The 20,052-nt window shown below is 39.6% G+C and overlaps 1 protein-coding gene across 1 annotated transcript in view; it reads right to left on the minus strand.

Annotated features, from left to right (window-relative positions):
- LOC149806395 (uncharacterized) overlaps positions 1-18,065 on the minus strand; it is a 62,971-nt gene extending 44,906 nt beyond the window's left edge. Inside the window, exons 1-2 of the mRNA XM_089952794.1 lie at positions 17,907-18,065; positions 15,063-15,218 (exon numbers count right to left, since the gene is read on the minus strand). The gene's annotated coding sequence lies outside the window, so the exon portion shown is untranslated. The remainder of the gene's footprint in view (positions 1-15,062; positions 15,219-17,906) is intronic.
- Positions 18,066-20,052: the final 1,987 nt, after the last annotated feature.

Genomic DNA, 20,052 nt, shown 5'->3' on the forward strand with positions numbered 1-20,052 from the left:
TTTGAACGTCTTGAAAGGCATGATCCCTTTGTCCAAACACCAGAAACAATGCTTAGGTAAACATCGCCACGTTCTTCGCCAAATGGTTCAAAAGAAAATTCCCATTTGTCAAAAGAAGAAGATGTTGGTCCAACGTGGAGGCATTTTACCCCTCTTGTTAGGTCCCTTACTGAAAGGAGTCTTGGGAACCATGTTGGGAGGACTGGTGGGAGCAAGATAAAAAGGGCCTCGGAAGTCCCAAGATCTCAGAATCGACCCCTGACAACCCCATGGAAGGACGAAAACTAGCTTTAGTGCCTTACAAACGATGGATGGAATACCATCGTTCGCAAGAACAACACACCCTGCATTTACCTCCCAATCCCCATTTGAGCGAGATGTCCCAGTTACAGCATGAATTGCAGTATTGATGGATCTCCAAGATTTGTCCGAAACAGAAAAATCACAAAAGTACGGTCAACTCTTGCAACGACTGCAACTCTTTCACCAGAAAGCTTTAGATGAAACAGCTCTACCCACTCTAAAAGATTTTAAGACCTTGATGAAAAGTCCAGCACCATCACCAGTACCAGTACCAGTACCACCACTACCAGTGACCAAGATAGAAAAAGGAGAAGAAGAAGAAGAAGGGTTTCAAACTCCACCAGAAAAAGTACGCAAGTTAACAACACCACCTATCTCCAGAATTGGATGGATTAAAAAGATGATGGCCACCCCTTCTTCATCACAAGAGAAAAAGAAAGTGAAGACAGAAGTGAAGACAGAAGTGAAACAAGAACCGATATCCCCCGCTCAGACATCCTCCTCTTCAACACCTATTGCCAGTCGCACACGCAAAGCATTGCAATCCAAGAAAGTACCCCAAGAGAAAAAGAGTAGCATCCTCCAAGAGTGGGTGTCTTATTAACACACAAACACAAAAAAAATGGAAAAAGTCTTAGCCAGCATTTACTACGATCCCTCTCATCCTGCAGGTTACGCAGGAGTTCAAAAATTGTATCGTGTTGCCAAAACTCGATTGAAAAGTCTCCATTTACCTCAAGTGCAACGATGGTTACAAGAACAAGGTACCTACACTTTCAAAAACCCATTCGACGCAAGTTTGCCAGAAGTCGCACCCGAGTGGAAGGCGTCGATCATCAATGGCAAGCCGATTTAGCCGATGTCTCTCATTTGGCCAGCTACAATCGTGGCTACAAATATTTGTTTTGTGTCATCGATGTCTTTTCCAAATTTTCCTGGGTCGTGCCCTTGACTTCCAAATCGAGCAGCGAGTTAGTGCGAGCCCTGCAACGAGTGTTGAAACAAAGTGGCCGTCACCCTCTTCGATGGCAAATGGACAAAGGCACCGAATTTCTGAACCAAGCTTTCCAAAAAGAATTAAAGAAACGTGACATTCATTTTTTACCACCGAGAATCCCGAAACCAAAGCCAGCATCGTGGAACGTTTTCAACGCACTTTGAAAGAACGCATGTGGAAATATTTTACGCATCACCACACTCTGAAGTACATCGACATCTTACTGCACCTGGTGCAAGCATACAACCAATCTTACCATCGAAGCATCGGACGTGCCCCGCAAGAAGTGACTCCTGACAACGAAGTGTTGGTGTTTGAGCGCCTGTTTGGTACGTTCCCGACGAGGGCTGTCCCCAAGAAAAGTGGAGAGTTGGCCGTAGGAGATTGGGTGCGTATTGGCAAAACCAAACGCACTTTCGACAAAGGTTACTTACCTAACTGGACAACCGAATTGTTTCGTGTCACTGGACGAGTGCATGGCCGCCATCCTGCCGTCTATAAATTGGAAGACATGAACGGAGAAGTGCTCAAAGGAACGTTTTATTTGCCCGAGTTACAACGTGTCACCAAACAAGAAGACGACGTGTACGACATCGAAAGCATTCTCAAACGCAGAACCCGTAAAGTGGGCAAACGACGTGTCAAAGAAGTCAAAGTACGTTGGAAAGGATATCCACCCAGTTTTGATTCTTGGATCGACGCTTCGCAAGTCATCGACTATAAAAAGAAGTGACCATCATGCCCTTTCACACAGACGCAGCTACGTCGACCACTCCTTCACCTAGTTCTTCTGTGCAAGATTTACAAAAGAACATGTGCCTAAAACGCAAATTGTCTTTTTCTGCCAAATCTTCGTGGTGTATTGTGTCATCGGGGCAGCCATTGCCAATTTGAGTTTGCAACAAGGAGACAAACAATTGTGGACCATTTTATTGAGCAGTTGCATCGGTTACCTGCTTCCAAATCCCTCCCTGAAATTCTCCTCGAACGGGAACCACAGGAACCTTGTGTCCAGTGCCAGTGCCAGTCACCATTCCAACCACAACCACAACCCCATTTTGGGCGGAGACACGCCTCTGACGTCCAGTAACCCCTCGGACAGCCACAGAACTCTGGAATCATGAGTCACCAAAACCAATTTTACTTAACCTTACCCAGTGACAGTTCCATGGATGTGTTTCCCCACAACACGTTGTGCTGTTACACGGCCAAATTACCTCAGGCCATCCCATTAGATCACGAAGCCCATTGGGAAGTGGCTTTGGTAGAAATGATTCACCCAACACAAATCAAAAATATCACTGCAAAACACTTTTGACGTCGAAATTCTGGACCCAACAGTGCAGCAAACCATGACGAACACTCCTCTACATAGATCATTTCTTGCGAAGGACCCATTACCCCGCAGCAGCAGTGACACTTCTCCGCCTTTTTATGTTTATCACTTTAAAATTAACTCAGACCATTATTTTAGTGGTCAACATCTGGTGGAGGCCATCGCTGACAAATTCTATGCAACATTTGACAAAGTTCTGACCGGACTAAGAAAACGTGTCACCATTGAGTACCACAAACTGTCTCACCGTCTACTCATCAAATTTGAAAGTGAGGAAAAAAGTATACGTATTAAATTTTGCCCTGAATTGTATGACATTTTGGGTGGAGACCTCAATTTGGTCACGGATAAAAAGACCAAAAAGACAGAGAAAGCAGAGATTGACAACAACGGGCATTTTGCAAGGTATTTTCGTTTCCCGGTAGAACTGAACCAGGGACTGAATTTGATCTTCGTGTACTCCGATGTGGTGGAGTACAACGTGGTGGGACACACCTCCATGCCGTTACTGCGTGTCATTCCTTTCAAAGTAAATTCTGCCACGGCCACTGATGAGGAAGGTGGAAACACTTACCACGTCCACCGCGAATTTGTACATCCTCATTATTTGCCTGTCAGCAAGTTGTATTTAGACATGGTCAACATTGCTATAAAAGGAGCTTCGGGACAAAATATTCCATTCACCAAAGGAAAAGTCACGGTGAAACTCCATTTTCGAAAATGGTTCTCTCACGATTCGTAAGTCATGTATCCAGTGTACCGAGGGGTTGCTCGACAGCGAGGACACGGTTTAGGAGATATGTTGAAATCGGCTTTTCGTTCGGTGGCTCCGGTGTTGAAACCGATGGTGACACGCGGATTGCACGCCTTGAAAGATGCGGCACTGACGCAAGGCAAAGAATTTCTCCAAAATGTCATCATCGACAAACAAAACCTCAAAGAAGCCTTCATGAGGGCAGGCAAAAATGTCTTGCTACAAACGGGTAAAGACCTTTTGGGCCAACGTGACACACCTATAAATGCCCTGCACGCTACCGAGTCAGGCATTCAGCAAGGACAAGGCAGAAACAGACGACGAAGAAAACACCCTTTCACCAGACTTCACACGTCTAAAGCTAGAAAGACCAAGAAAAGAAGAACCGTTCGAAACTTAGACGTTTTCGATAATTGAGAAACAGCAACAAAAAAAAAATGATGCACCGAGAGTCATGCGCCTGTTCCAAGTCGGAACTGGATCTGTTTGCCATGCCCCCCACCATGATGACCATGCAAGAATCCCAATGGGTGGAATTTCACCCCGTCTCCTCATTGACCGATTCTGCTCCCATCGAGTTTGAAATCAAGGGACAGCCCGAAGATTACATCGATCTGAATAGCAGTTACTTGTACCTGAAAGTCAAAGTTCTAGATAAGGATGATGGTGGAGTAGAAGACACTGAGAATATAGCTCCCATCAACAATTTCATGCATTCCTTGTTCAGCTCAGTGGACTTGTACTTGAATAACAAACTGGTCAGCAGCAGCATGGATACTTACCCTTATCGTGCCTACCTGGAAAATCTCTTGACGTACGGAATAGATGCCAAGAATACTCATCTCAATGCTTGTGTGCTATGGGAACCTGATGAAGCGAAGGAGTTTGACGAAATAGATAAAGACAATGACGGCTTTGTGGAAAGACGAAGCAAAATCTTAAATAAGAAGAGTTTAGAACTGATGGATCATTTGCATTTGGACATGTGGTTGCAAGAGAAATATTTGCTGAACGGGGTAAATGTTCGCTTGAGACTGAATCGTAACAGTGCCGCTTTCCATTTGTTGGCTGATACTGCTGCTGGCAATCCCAAAAGCCAAATCGAGGAGGCCAAACTCTACGTACGACGCGTGGAAGTGTTACCTAAAGTGGGAAACGACATCAGTCGAACGTTGAGCAGAATGACCGCCAAGTATCCCATACGACGCGTGGAAGTGAAAACGTTCACCATTCCCGCTAACCATCAATCCATGATCGAAGATCATCTGTTTCAAGGACAGTTACCCAAGCGTTTAATCCTTGGTATGGTCGAGAATAAAGCCTTCAACGGAGCCTTCACTAAAAATCCTTTCAACTTTCATCACTTCAACGTGAAAAAAATCGAAGTCAGTCGCGATGGCAAGACCTTGTGTACCCGACCTTTCGAACCTGACTTTGATCCCACAAAGATGAATTACTTGAAATCGTACTTGTTCCTGTACGAAGCCACCGGACAGTTAGGGACCAACACCAGTCACGGCATTACGTACGAGGATTATGCAGGAGGTTATGCTTTGTGGGCATTTGATTTCACTCCAGACCAAGGCAGCGACGAGGGACATTTTCACCCTATAAAATCCGGCCAGATTCGTGTGGAACTTCAGTTTACAGACCCACTGAAAGAGACAGTGAACGTCATCCTGTATGCAGAATTCGATAATACGATAGAAATCAACAGTTTGAGAGAAGTCATTCTAGACTATTAGAAGCTATGGAAGACTGTTCTCCCTCTTTACCTAGTGGAGAAGCTTTGAAGATGGAATGTGAGGAGACCATGGAAGGAGAATCCCAACACAAAGACGAAAAGGACATCGTGATCAAGTCGAGATGTCCAGAACAAGAACAGCAATTGGTCTCCTACTGTGCTACATACCTGGCAGACACAATTACGATATGGATGAAGCATGATTACTATGGATTTCAAAACATCAGTCAAGAAGAAAAATTCAACGAATATCTGGACAAAGCTTGGAGTCTGTTTAAAAAAGACATGTTACGTTGGTGGTATAAAGACTTGCGTGAACATTTCTGTCCTCCATTAACGACTCGAGACATCCATTACATCAAAGCCCTCTTTGACAAATTCAAAGAGAAAGTCGAGATCGAAATTGATCACTTATTATCAGCAAAAGAACATTTAGTGACTTATTTTGATCGTGATTTTTCTAGAAACGATGAGAAAGTAAATTGTTGATTTTGTGACTAGTATGCTTATTTCATTGTCTTCAGCTAGGAAACGTAGTGTCCATCCATGACTCAATGACTTGCAACAGTGGAAATCACAATTTCATTCACAACATTCCCAACCCTGTTTAAAGTAGAGTGTAAATTGAAAAAAAATGTTTGTCATTTGAAAAAAATGTTTGATGTTATATTGTTGGATTATTGTTAAAAAATGTTAGAGTTGTTGGTTAATGTTAAGTGATTTTGAATAAAAAATTTTGTGTTTTGAAAAAAATGCCTTTGTGGTTTGTTTGGCTATAAGAATGTTGATTTATGCTCTTTGGCTTCTTACTATCCCTCTCATGACACTCATTGAACGTTGCGGCTCGAAAACTGCAGAGGGATGTTTTCCTTCACGTCCGCACTTTGACTTTAAGAACCGGGGCAGTTTCCAGTCTAACCATCCATTGTCGACTCATCCTCCTACGAAGATGTGCTCCAAACTAGCTAAGCTAAACGAAGCCTACGTGAATTTGCACAGGGTTAGACACAGTCTGATACCGAAGCCAGAAGAAACAGAGAATGTGAGAATGCTAAAAGTCACTGAAGACCTGATAGAAGAGCTCTTCAGAGAAGAAGTGAACAGGAAGAAAGAAGAATGGACAGAGAAGTACAGACTTCAGAGACAGCAGCAGCAACAGCAACAACAACAGCAACAGCAACAGCAGCAGCAGCAACCTGAACCTGACAGAGGCTTTGTCGATTGTCGTACCGACACCAAAGAGTTCTTCTTCTCTTTCCGAAGAAGCAGACCTATCACCAGAAAGTCTATCCTCAGAGGACATCGCATTCTTAGAAACTAAAAGATTGCCATAGCAAACAAAAAAAAAACAAAAAAAACCAGCCCTTTTCAGGGCTACCCCAATACTCTAGAAAAGAAATAACGATCGATTTGCCAATGTGTGTAGGTAGAGTAGTGTGAATATAAACACTGACTCTTTTTAGTGTGAGGGTATGTGTTTGTGTAAAGGATTGTGGGTTTGTAAGTGCTCACGTACGTTGGTGTGAATAGTAGATTAAGATCATGTCTTTTTTTTTTGGTGTTTGAGGTGTGGGGAGAGTAGATTTGGGGTTGGATTACTTTGAGTATGTGGATAGTATATTGAAGTGATTAATGAAAACTTTTTTTAGAATAGTGATGAGCAGTATAAAAAAGTGGGTGAGTGTTTCTTTTAGGTCCGCGCATTGTTTGGTCATGATCTAGGTAAGATCAATTTTATGTTTTTAGGGAGATGTTTTCCTTCACATCCGCGCTTTCACTATAAATTGAAACTCGCTGGGCAGTCTAGCTACCCTGTTCATTCGTTGACAAAACAATGAATACCAGAACTGTGAAACTGCTAGAACTCCAGATGCACCTGGAATATGCCAGGCGCATACTAAATGAACTGGCGGAGGCCATTGTCAAAGAAGCAAGGATGAAAGAGGAGGAGGAAAGAAGAAAAAAAGAAGAGGAGGAGAGAAGAAACAAAGAAGAGGAGAGAGGAAATTTCAGAATCCCAGAGACAGAAAATTGGGATTCTGAAGCCACATATCCCGCCTCTGCACTCCCAAGAAGAAAGGTGAAAGGAGACTGGGGAAGAAGATGCGTGTGTGGTGCCAGGCCAGGAAGGTGCCAGCATTAGATAGGTGCATCTGGAGTTCAAAAAAAAGCCAACAGCCCTTTTCAGGGCTACCCAATACTCTAGAAAAGAAATAACCATCAATTTGCCAATGTGTGTAGGTAGAGTAGTGTGAATATAAACACTGACTCTTTTTAGTGTGAGGGTATGTGTTTGTGTGTTTGTGTTTGTAAGAGCTAAGGTATGTTTTTGTGAATAGTAGATAAGGGGTTCGTTTATTGTTTCTTAGCGTATGTGGAGAGTATAGTTTGGGTTTTGTAACCGCTCACGTACGATTGTGTGGATAGTAGATTATGGATTTTGTTTATTGTTTCTTAGCATATGTGGAGAGTATAGTTTGGGTTTTGTAACCGCTCACGTACGATTGTGTGGATAGTAGATTATGGATTTTGTTTTAATGATTTGCATGTGTAAATAGTAGATTTAGGGTTTGTTTATTGTTTCTTAGCGTATGTGGAGAGTATAGTTTGGGTTTTGTAACCGATCACGTACGATTGTGTGGATAGTAGATTTGGTGTTAGTTTATTGCTGATTCACTTATGTGAATAGTATATTATATGAAATGAGAAAGTAGGGGATGTTTTCCTTCACGTCCGCGCTTTCACTATAAGAACCCACAGTATTCGTCGTTCAAACCATTCTACAAAGAATAAAAAAAGAAGATGGCTTCGAACCAGCTCGATAAAATGAAAACATTGCAAGACGTCCTGGACAATTTAGGTATGATGGAGCAAATGTTAGTGAGGTTAAACGAGGATCACTATTCTTATAGCCCACATAGAGTGAAGATGGAAATTAACAACTTAAGAAAAGTTGTTGTTGTTGTTGTTGTTGTGGGGTTTAACACCATTTTGCAGCACATGATAGGCTATACATGGCGGCCAGTATTAATGGTGGAGGAAGAACCCGAGAAAACACCGGAAAGAACCACCGACCCACGAGAAGCTACTGGCAAGCTTTCTCACATACCCACATTGGCTGAATCTTAGACTCGAACTGCCGCAGACAGAGGTGAGATGGCAGTGATCCGTAACGAAGAGCGCTTTAGACCACTCGACCACTCGGGGCCCCCTTAAGAAAAGTAAAGGAAATGATAAGTGCTGTGATGAAAGAAATAAAGGAGGAGAAGGAGGATGAAGAGGAAAGGATAAGGATGAGAGTATGGAACGAGAAAATTGAAAAGGAAGAAGAAAATGATAAGAGGAAGAAAGAAGAGGAGGAGAAGCAGAAAGAAGAGAAAAAGAAGGAAGAAAAGAAAGAAAAGAAGAGAAAGAGTGTAGGAGAGAAAATAAGAAGTTGGTGGAGAAATAGAAGAAATTAGAAGAAGAAGAAAACCAAAGGCCCTTTTCAGGGCCACCCACATTTCTCAAAAAGAGATAGCCTTTCGATTGCCTACCCCTTTTTTAAAATTTTTTTTTAAAAAAAATCCCATGTTCAATTCCCCTTGTCCCTAAAGTAGTTTTTTTTTTTTTCTAACATGTTCAATTCCCTTTTGTCCCTAGACAAACCCAAACTCTATTCCTATGTTCAATTCCCCTTGTCCCTAGACAGACCCAAACTCTATTCCCCATGTTCAATTGCCTTTGTCCCTAGAATCAATATTTTTTTTTCCATTGTTCGAATGCCTTTGTCGCTAAAATGGATATTTCCTTTTTTTTCCTTTCTCCAATGTTAAATTTCATTGTCACTAATCTTACCCAGGGTTTTTTGCCCATGTTAAATTTCCATTGTCGCTAATCTTACCCAGGGTGGTTAATGTTAAATTTCCATTGTCGCTAATCTTACCCAAGGGGTGTTTTTAATGCTAATTCCCATTGTCGCTAATCTCACCCCATTCACTACTGAGGACCTATTCATGTGAAAACACTAGAGGGTATGAAATAATATTTTTTCATCTAAATACACTAGAGAATATAATAGAATATCTGATATAGAATATCTATTCACCTAAATATACTAGAGTGCATGACAGAATATCTATTCATCAAACACACTAGAGGATATGATAGAATATCTATTCACCTAAATATACTAGAGTGCATGACAGAATATCTGTTCATCAAATACACTAGAGGATACGATAGAATATTCATCTAAATACACTAGAAGATATGATAGAATATCTGATCATCTGAGTACACCAGAACCAATAGTGATGGGTGCAACACACATTGCCCAGCTCATCATAATTTGCTAAGGCAGATCTTACATAAAAGAACTAATGTTGGAAAAGCGAAGTTGGAGAAAACGGGCATTCAGGAGCTATAACTCTAAATGATGAAATGAAATGCTGGCAATTCAACTAATTCCATGTTTCATCAATGGAAAGGTTCATGATAACTTGGCTGATAAGCAGTTTTCCTTAGTGAAAGTAAGTCATTCAGTCGCCTGGACATTTGACCCCAAAAGTCAATACGATTCTTCCTTGCCTGAAATGCAAGCCATAGACACAGTAAGATTGAGGTAAGTGATGTAGAAATGAAGTTATTGTGTGGAAGTAAAATTGTTTTTGTAAAGTGTTTCTTTAATAATACTCACCTCTGGTCGCATTATGATTAGGATACCTTGCTCTCCTTCATTTGATTCTAGCCTTCCCTAAAAATGTCTAGATCATAAAGTTGAAAGGATGCAACTCTTACAGATTAACTGCCCTTTCTATTTGCTAGGTGGCTATTGTTATATCTATATGTAACTGTCCTTTCTATTTGCTAGGTGGCTATTGTTATATCTATATGTAACTGTCCTTTCTATTTGCTAGGTGGCTTTTGTTATATCTATATGTAACCAGTTTTAAATTGAGTGAAATCTATAACAGGATGCTTGCAATATGAGGAAGGGCATGAGGGATTTTTAGTATTGTGATAATGTATATATTAATGGAGAAACCTAATTTACTAAATTATTTGCTTTCTCCATCAAAGACTTTACCTGATCACACTGACATTAGGAGAATAGGTAAGAGGAGGAGGAAGTGCTGAACATTCTACCTCTACCCTATCACCCAATAGGAGCATAATTGCTCTACTAAAAGGATGAACTTCTAATGTTAGATTGTCACAACAAGAGACAGTTTGCATATGTTTGAAGGAGATCCCTGAGGTCAGGGGTGCAGTGCTGTGGGAAAACATTGGAACAGCATCCCCAAACTTATTTTGCATGTTCCATTACTTTTTGCACTCCTCATTCCAACCCCTTCTGCATCTGAGTAATATGCATTCCCCCACTTCTTTATTGCATTCTCTCACTTATTTAGCACATGACCGTGACTGCCTATGGTGGAGACAGCTGACTAGCTTGCCCAGTCTACCATCTCTAGCTTCAGTTTGCATTACATGGCCATGCTAAAAAGAGGAACTCAGTCTTATTGTACCAGTGGTAGCAGCAGTCATACAGTGACCATGCTCCGTTCATTAAAGCACAACCTTTGACCCAGGAATGAATTTGCTATTTTCAATGGTTTATGGTGAGACAACATTAAAAATATGGTAAGAGAAGAATAAAAATATAATTTATTGATACAAAACAAATTAGTAATAAAATTGAAGAGTAATATTATGATAAATTCCAGATGAAGTAATATTCCAATACAGTAAGGCAAAGGTCCCATGATATTTACCCCATTTTTCAAGAAATGTCACCACAACCAATTTGTTAGACATTATCAGGACTGTGTTTTGAAGGCACTGAGAATGGCTTTCATTTCCAAGAGGTTCATATGAAGAGCCTTCCACTTGCCACTGATCATTACAAATTCATGTAAGTGTGCTCCCCAACCAGAAAAAATGGCATTGTTACAGACCCACCATTGCACCGAGTAGGCTAAAGAGCTGTAAGAAACTTCCTTGTCTAACAATGTCTTGCTGATGCCATACTGTTGATGCGTTTCAGAGAAAAATGCCAAGTTAACATGTATGAAGAGTTCCATACCTAGATGGGCAAAATGACGAGAAGGGATAAGGTTCAACTTCTCTACATTGATTATGCACCTTGAAATATAAATGAAGGAAATAAGGTTGTTAATGTTATTAACCAAAACCATACTTCCCACATGTTTTTTGTAGTATGTCATCCAGGAATGCTGCCATCTGCATGGAGTAGGTACTGAGCTGGAATATGATGTGGTCTAATGTATTGATGATGGTCCACGTCAGCATCTTACAGCATACCTTCTCAGATACATGATGAGTGTGCATGCAATACAGCAAGTTGATATATATTTAGGGTTCCATATGTACATGAATAAAGTGTTGAGAAGGGATAAAGTACATCTTCTCTAGGCTTATTATCCACCACATAATTAAGGAAGTTTCCTTGTTCATGTCATGATCTGAGACCCACCTTACCAAATGTTTTGGTGGTGTGTCATCCTGGAACATCGCCATCTTTGTTGTGGATGTGCAGAACTCTTAAAGAAGGCCCAAGGGCTTCGACAGGGGCTGAATTGAAGAGTGTGGAAAAAGTATACTACCCCCAAGTATGCAATGATAAGGTAGTTTGCATGATGCCTTATGAATCTGTATGTAGAAGTGTACATTGGGCATCTCAAGATTGATCACACACCTAACACATCATACTGAAAGATAGAATAAATGCGAGGTGGAGGAAAGCATTCCAGTGGAGACAAATTTAAAGTCCTATTGATTTCTTCTGTTACTGCCTTAACTAAATTCAGCTCTCCATTCAGTTGTTGGATCACATGTTCTGGCCTTTCTGTTTCATCCCCTTCATACAAATGAGGACTGTCTCACTCCTGTGCATCCAGAGTTCAGGGATACCGCCCTCCATGTCGTGATGATGATGAAGTATCATCAGCATGGATCATCATTTTGTCCATATGATATGCGATCAGCAGCAATCGCATAATAGAATGCTAGACCAGCACAGCTGGTAAGCCTCCACTGGACAGCTCAGTCGCATTATAGAATGCTAGACCAGCACAGCTGGTAAGCCTCCGCTGGACAGCTCAATCACATTATAGAATGCTAGACCAGCACAGCTGGTAAGCCTCCACTGAACAGCTCAATTGCACTACAGAATGCTAGACCAGCACAGCTGGTAAGCCTCCACTGAACAGCTCAATCACATTATAGAATGCTAGACCAGCACAGCTGGTAAGCCTCTGCTGGACAGCTCAATAAGTAATGTCAGTTCATCATGAATTTCATAGGGACAGCAATCAAATTGATCAGTTGGCTGGCTGGCGAACTGTTGGAAATAACAGACTCCTGACCTCTGTAATTAAAACAAGTAGCTTGTTCACATAGCTTGACCAGTAGGTCAGCAGTTGCATAGGTGTACAAAAGATGATATTATACCTTGTGTTCTGGCTCTCTGGTACAGCTTGGCCATTTTGGCAGGCTAGCAGTATTGGTTAACTTGCAAACCTTCGTGTCTGCCGTCTTCCTTTATATTTTCATGCGTGGATAGGATAAATGTTGCTTGCAACATATATGCTCACAGCTCACAGGCAGATGACAAGTTTGACTGAATTCTCACATACCACAGGAGATCCTATTTGCTAGTCCTCTTGCCTCTAAGGCAGGGTCCTAGGTTTATTCCCAGTATGACCACAATATAAAATTGTCATTTCTACTCATTAACACATTGAAGGCAATGCTTTTTGAGTCATTTGTTTGTATAATTTAATTCCAATTTTAAATTAGAATCACCTGTGGTTTCTACTGTACCGATGTTCTGGCATTGTTTTTGTATCTTCATGGGGGAAAGTGGAGAGGGCATCTCAACATCATCGATGAGACTAATCAATGATTCTAGTCTATTTAATATTGTATAATCTGGTGTGGGTTTTGCATCTTCATGGAGTGGTGGTAGCGAGGACATCTCCGCGAGACTAACAATTCTACTATGTTTATATTTACAGTATGTTCTGGTGCAGTGTCTGTATCTTCACAGTGGGTTGAGAGGGCATCTTGAACTCTTCCAAGAGACTACCAGTAATCAATAATTAGGGCATTGTACTATCCTTTGAGCTGCTTCTCAAAATTTCTGGCCATAACCCACATATGTGACAATGAGCAATTGTATATGTAGATATTCTGTGTCCATCCACCATAACCTTAAATGGTATACACTTCTTGCACTTCATTGTGAATGGATGCATGGGATGACTGATTGACACTAACACAATATCCCCAACACCAAAATATATCATTTAGTGGGAGGAACTATCAACTTTATTACAATATCTTGTGTGGGCATGTGAGAAAGCTTGCCAGTAGCTTCTCGTGGGTCGGTGGTTCTTTCCGGGGTTTTCCGGGTTCTTCCTCTACCATTAATACTGGCTGCCATGTATAGCCTATCGTGCTGAAAAATGGCGTTAAACCCCACAACAACAACAACAACAACAATATCTTGAACATCAAAATGGATGGGAGGACTGATTAATGTTATCACAACATCAGCATATATGGATGGATGGGAGAACCTATCAGTGCTATCACCATATCCTCAACATCAAAACATGGATGAATAGGAGGACCTATTGATGCTATCACAGTATCCTAAACTTAAACATGGATGGATGGGAGTACACATTGATGCTATCATAGTATCCTCAACATAAAAAAGATGGATGGGAAGACTGATCAATGTTATTCAAGACCCTTAATATCTAAACATATGAATGGATGAATGGGAGGGCCAATCGATGCCATCACAATATCCCCAACACCAAAACATATGGATAGATAAGAGGACTGATCAACATTATCACAGTATCCCCAACACCAAAACATATGGATAGATAAGAGGACTGATCAACTTTATCACAGTATCCCTGACACCAAACCATGAGGATAATACTAATTCTACTACTACTACTACTGCTACTACTACTACTAATAATAATAATGTGTCAAAGATATCCTAAGAAACATTTATTGTATGCACTTTTACTACAATTTATGCCATTCTTCATCAGTGTAAGTGTAGTTATCGATCAATATCAAATAATGCATGAATGTTCTTACATTGGATATTGCAATCTTAATTTGAAGCAAAGAAACCAAGCATGAATTCCTACACATATGAATCCAGATTATTGATCACACTAAAAGCAAATTAATAAGTAATGTATTTTTACTCGATTTGAGTAAATGTTTTACTACCTGGTTACTTGTCATTACTTCCCAATTACTTCTTATTAAATGTTATTTGGAGTTCTCTATCAAAATGTTTAAGCACAGACAGTTTCATGATTATAGGATGTGATAAGCATGCAGTTTATGAAGGAAAAAAGTCACAAATATTTCAATCACATACTTGTTGTGCACTGTTTCAGCAAAATGCCTATTTTCTTGTATTGGACTCGTGTGTGACTTGATTTATTCAAGCTGAATAATTTCAACCTGTTATTGCAAGTTTCTTCACATCTGTGTTCAACATGTGAGAGGTTTTAGATAACTGTGGGTCTTGGTACTGGTTCTAATAACAATTAAAATGTCCTCCTTTAATTATTCTGTGCTCTAATTATTAACTTCACAATATAGTCAATTATATAAAATGTAGATATCAAGAGTTTTCATTATGGTTTATGGTACTGGCTAAGAGATATGTGCAAAAGATTATAAGACCACTGATTAAGTTGGTAGGTACCAATGAAGTAAAAGAAAGATAGATTATTTACAAAAACTAGGCACATAAAGGTTCTACTTATCTTCTTCCAAGGGTCCTGTCAGGATTACACACATGCAATGCAGTTTCTCTGTTAACAATGTAGTACATAAAGACAGAAAAAGAACAATTCATACAACACAAGCCTAAACCAACCTTTACATTTCTTCTTCTCCTGAGTCTTGCAGTAGTAGACTGTGTACTTGATGATGAATGGAGAACCAGACTGACAGGGCAGTATCTTCCAACGGACTGATAAGGTCTTGTCCTCCGAAGTTGAGATCAATGACAGTTCTGGTGATATCCATGGCTCTGTTGGTATCCGAGAAAATATGGCAACAGGATTACTGGATTTAATTGCTTCCTTTCTTTATTTATTGTTTCTGAACAGATACTTGTAAAATTAACATTTCTTGGCAGAAACTTATATCTGCTCCGTCCATGACCAAAATATAAAATAATTTACTGGAAAATGGTTTAAATTCTTTGTCAATAATCATTTAAAAGCATAGTATAAACAATAAACAAAATACACGCCACTATAGATGCACAGTTAAAACAGATTTAGACTTAAATAACTACCTGGTAGTCAAAAACTATTACAAAATATCATGTAATAATTAAAACTAAGTTGATAAAGAAACTTTGGTATTGGTTGACTGACAAAAATCCCCAGACAGATTACAAAATAAAACCTAAACAAGATTATTTATGGCAGGGCTCTGGGTGGCTGAGTGGTTTAAGGCACTTGTCATTACTGATCACTTTTATCTCACTACTGTCTGTGTGGGTTCAAGTCCTTGGCTTGACCAAAGTGGGCACATGAGAAAGCTTACTAATAGCTTCCTATGGGTCAGTGGTTCTTCCAAGGGTTTTGTTCCTGGGTTGATCCTCCAACAGATATACTAGCTGTCATGTTTAGCTTACCATGTGCTGAAAATGGTGTTAAGCCAACACCACCTCCAACAACATTTAGGTCTATAGAAGTTGTGAAATGATAATAAGAGCATTTGTTTATGATAAAGACCTCATTCCTATGACAATAATAAACTGTACCCCAGTTTTACCTGTCAACAGTCATAAATTACTCATAAAAATTTAAATCTTTACTTTCGTTACATACTTATTTTATTTCATAGCATCGATGCAGAAGTTCTTATTGCAGTATGATGTTTTTTCATTCTCATGTGTGACATAGTTTGCCTACGTGAGAAAGCTGTGTGACACAGTTTGCCTGCGTGACAAAGCCATGCATGACACACTTTGCCTGTGTGAGAAAGCCATGTGGTATAGATATGCACTTGTGATGCTATGGATCATGTCATTAAGCTTGATGTCACGAACATCTGATATTTTTTTCATTTGATTTTTAATACTGAAAATAAATCTGACATGATATCCTGTCTGTATTCACTTATAAGTCGCATCCATATGCAAACAGCAAAGACCCAGATCTGCTGTTGCATTGTGCACTGACAGATCTAGGTCTATGCAGTTTGCTAAGTGTAATCAGTAGAACAAACAATATAGACCCAAATCTCCTGGTGCATTATGCAATGGCAGATCAGTGTCTATGTCTTTTACAGTTGGATTTGACTTACAAGTGAATATCTGTTGCAAATAGCAACCTTTATTTACTACATATACTTTGGGATCATCATATGGAATTCAAACTTGTCATGGTCTTTCTAATTATACAAAAACATTTTGGAAAATACCCTATATTTTTATGGTTACAACCATACCAATGATAAAACATATTGTTTTCTTTTCACCAGTCTGGCACCAATTTCACCAATACAAAACATAAGGTTAGGTCTAGACATATGACATTTGGTCATTTTTCAGTTGGTCCTAAATTTCAGCCAGGGTATACCATAGCCGAACATATCAACGATTACTCAATATTTAGTGAGAGCAAAAAATCTTTTTTCTGATGAGTACTCTTCCATCAGGAAAACTTTGTCACGACATCGATAATTTTGTAATCATATACTTGAAGACAATTGTAATTTTTTATATTTTACGAAATAACAACCATTTTATACCTGCCTGACATAGTTTGCCTCTCTAATTTATATGCTCGCGGGTTCGTGTGTTTAACATGAAGACGGTTAATAAATACATCTCAGTGAATGTATGATAGCTATCCCTGGTGTTGGCAGGGTTAAAGAGATGGCAGATTTGCTACAGGGTATTAGATCTAGGCAGCTATCTTTTTTTATCAGATTCAATTGTGGGTTATGTAACCCTATCATTTATTATCTCTTTCTTTAAACATCTTGTGAGAGTGCAAAAGCACAAATGCCTCATGTTCTCTCTTATATAGACCATAGAGCTAGACCTGTTAAACCAAATGATTAATGTCCATGGAGTGAGTGTGCTGTAAAGATTCTGCTTGTATTGTTTTGGACTGCAGAAGCAGAACATTTCTTGAAATGTGGATTCTATTCAACATGACTATGTACAAGACAAGAAAATTGGAAAACAGTTAAATCATATTAAAAGTCCCTACTACAACTACATGTATGTGGTACCCAGAGGGGGTAGGAGAAATAAACAGGATGGTAGCAAAATGTTTTGTGACAATTTAATTTTTTTTATATATTTGAAATTAAATATATATTTCATTTTATGGTACTTGTGCATTTAATTTTGTCAAATAATTATGTTTTAATAATGTTATAATAATGTGTATTATAATGAGATAGAGTTGAGTGTTCTAACAATAAAACAGTTTATCTTTTATTGACATTTGTCTTCTTACAAACATACAGAGAATGTTCCAAAAATTAATGGGTGGTGGAAGGCATACCATATGCTTAAATTAAATATGGATGGTGCAGTGATTGAGACTTCTGGCTTTTTGTAGATCAGTACCTTCTGTTCCTCCCTGTCTGAGGTGGAATTTGGGAATGTCCTTTATGCATTACTGATTTCTAATATGCAACCTGATTCAATCATTTCCATAAGAAAAGTTGTATAAGTATTGCTACTCACTTTCATCTTTGATGTATATGCACTCTTCCCAATGCAGTCCAGTGCTTCTTCTATGATCTGTATTTTCAGTGCATGTTTCAAGGGAAACAGCAAATTTATACTGATCTGGCAAGTCAGTTGTGTTCAAACGAGTAGATGTGACATTGTTATATTTCTCCCAGTACACCTGTCCCTAGGGAAGAAAACAGCGTAATACTAGAACCTGATTATCTATTGTGCATAAACTTGTGCACATTATTAATATTTTGTGAGTAAATAAAAATCCTTCAAAATTCTAGTGACTACCTGCTGGTTTCCATTTGTAACTGAGCTGTATTCAGCAAGACTATCATTATACACCATTTAAGTGCAGAAGACATTCTGGCTCTAATGAAAAGATTCTTGCCACAAATGACAGCATGGTGGGCAAATGTTTCTATTAAAATGGCATATTGCATTCAATTTTGAACAAACCCTGTCCTACAAAGATTAACAAATAAATATTACTTGCATACTGATAATGTATACTGCCATTGGGCCTATTATGGCAACATTTTGAGCATTTTTGTTCAGTGCTTTCATCATGTGTCACATCTGAATAACTCATATGTAAACATAATGTCAGAAAGTTGACATACAGATTATAAAGTGGAGAATAACTATATTCACGGTTTAAAAAAATCATATATGTACACATTTAAGTAAACTAATGCCAAGCAATATGTCAAAACATCATCTGCTCCACAACTTAAACAAGCTGAATTAGTCACCTAAGATATAGCAACGGGGGGGGCGAATCCGACATTTTGTCCAATCGTCATTTTGCTTTATTAATACTTTCTGCACTCAGCGGATCCGGTGTCGTCAGCGCCCGGTAAAAAAAAAAAACGACGTCGTCGTCGGGGGGTCGTCCAATCGTCATTTGGTTCTGCGCGCCGATCCCAGCGTCGTCAGCGTCCGGTAAAAAAGCGCGACGACCGCGTCGATGTCATTGCCCCCCCTGCTGCTAAGAAGTTATTTACAATGAAAATTAGTTACAATTTAACCGAATATTTGGTCAAGTCCGATACGATATCGTGTCCGAGGATCATGTAAATTTATCGTTACAAATCCATGTGGGGTCGACTGAGCATGACTAAAAAAGTTTCGAAAACCATTAAAGTCCATGTCACCGCCACACCAAGTTTGCCAGATATTTCGTAGCGTGTGTGTATCAACGCCGTTGAATACAGCAAGAATATTACAGTTGTCTCTGATTACTTTTGGAATCTGAGTGTATCGTTGAGTGACATATATCACGTCGGTGTTTTTATGCCTGCCTCTGGAAAATATCCTAGCTGGGTTTTTTTGATTGTCTAACATAACATCATCGTACACGACTAGATTGTTAACGTCGCTATCAATATCATCAATACCTGGTGCATCATTGATATTGTAGTAAATTTAGAGTATGTGCACGTGGTTGTAGTGCCCCGTTTTAAGCAATTCTTAGATTTGTGTGATTACTTGTTTGATTATTGGAATTTGGCGCCATGGAAATATTCCTGGCCCGAACTAATGAGCTAATCAATAGAAGCAAACGTCACGGAGTGAAGTGTTAGTGTGTTTCCATGATGTCCTGGTTCACTAGTAGTGAATTCCGACCAGAACCGAATGACTGTCCCTGTCGTAAAATAGTACATATTAAAATCTAGTGGTATACATTGGTAGCGTGCCTGCAAGGACAGCACTTACGGTATTAAACCGGTAAATTACACAAGGGCATAAATAAAAAGGGACTTGGCAGAGACCGTTTATATCGCCATGCGGCCGAATATGGTGCAGTTATATCGGCGAAATGTGCCTGGAAAGCATACATTGACTGGCCTAAGGTGGCGGAGTTAAAATAGTTCCCATTGTTAGGGAGTACTCACATAGGTTCTAAGGCGTGAACGGTTGGTGGTACGGAAACATAATGAAGCCAAAACACGCAGATGTACGGTTGATGGATAGTTGACAGTTTGGTTTTTCTGTGGTCTTGCATTAATTAGAGGAAAATTTAGGTATAGAATGGACACGTCGGGCTTTCTGATTTACAACTGAGGTTGTATGGAAGTCTTTGGAAAGTCGGGGAAACTTATGACTTCTAGCGAGAATCGCGCCAGGGTTTGACAACCGCTCGGTCAAG

This window comes from Sinohyriopsis cumingii, chromosome 1 (assembly GCF_028554795.1).
Source record: "Sinohyriopsis cumingii isolate HCF-2022 chromosome 1, ASM2855479v2, whole genome shotgun sequence".
NCBI lineage: Eukaryota > Metazoa > Mollusca > Bivalvia > Unionida > Unionidae > Sinohyriopsis > Sinohyriopsis cumingii.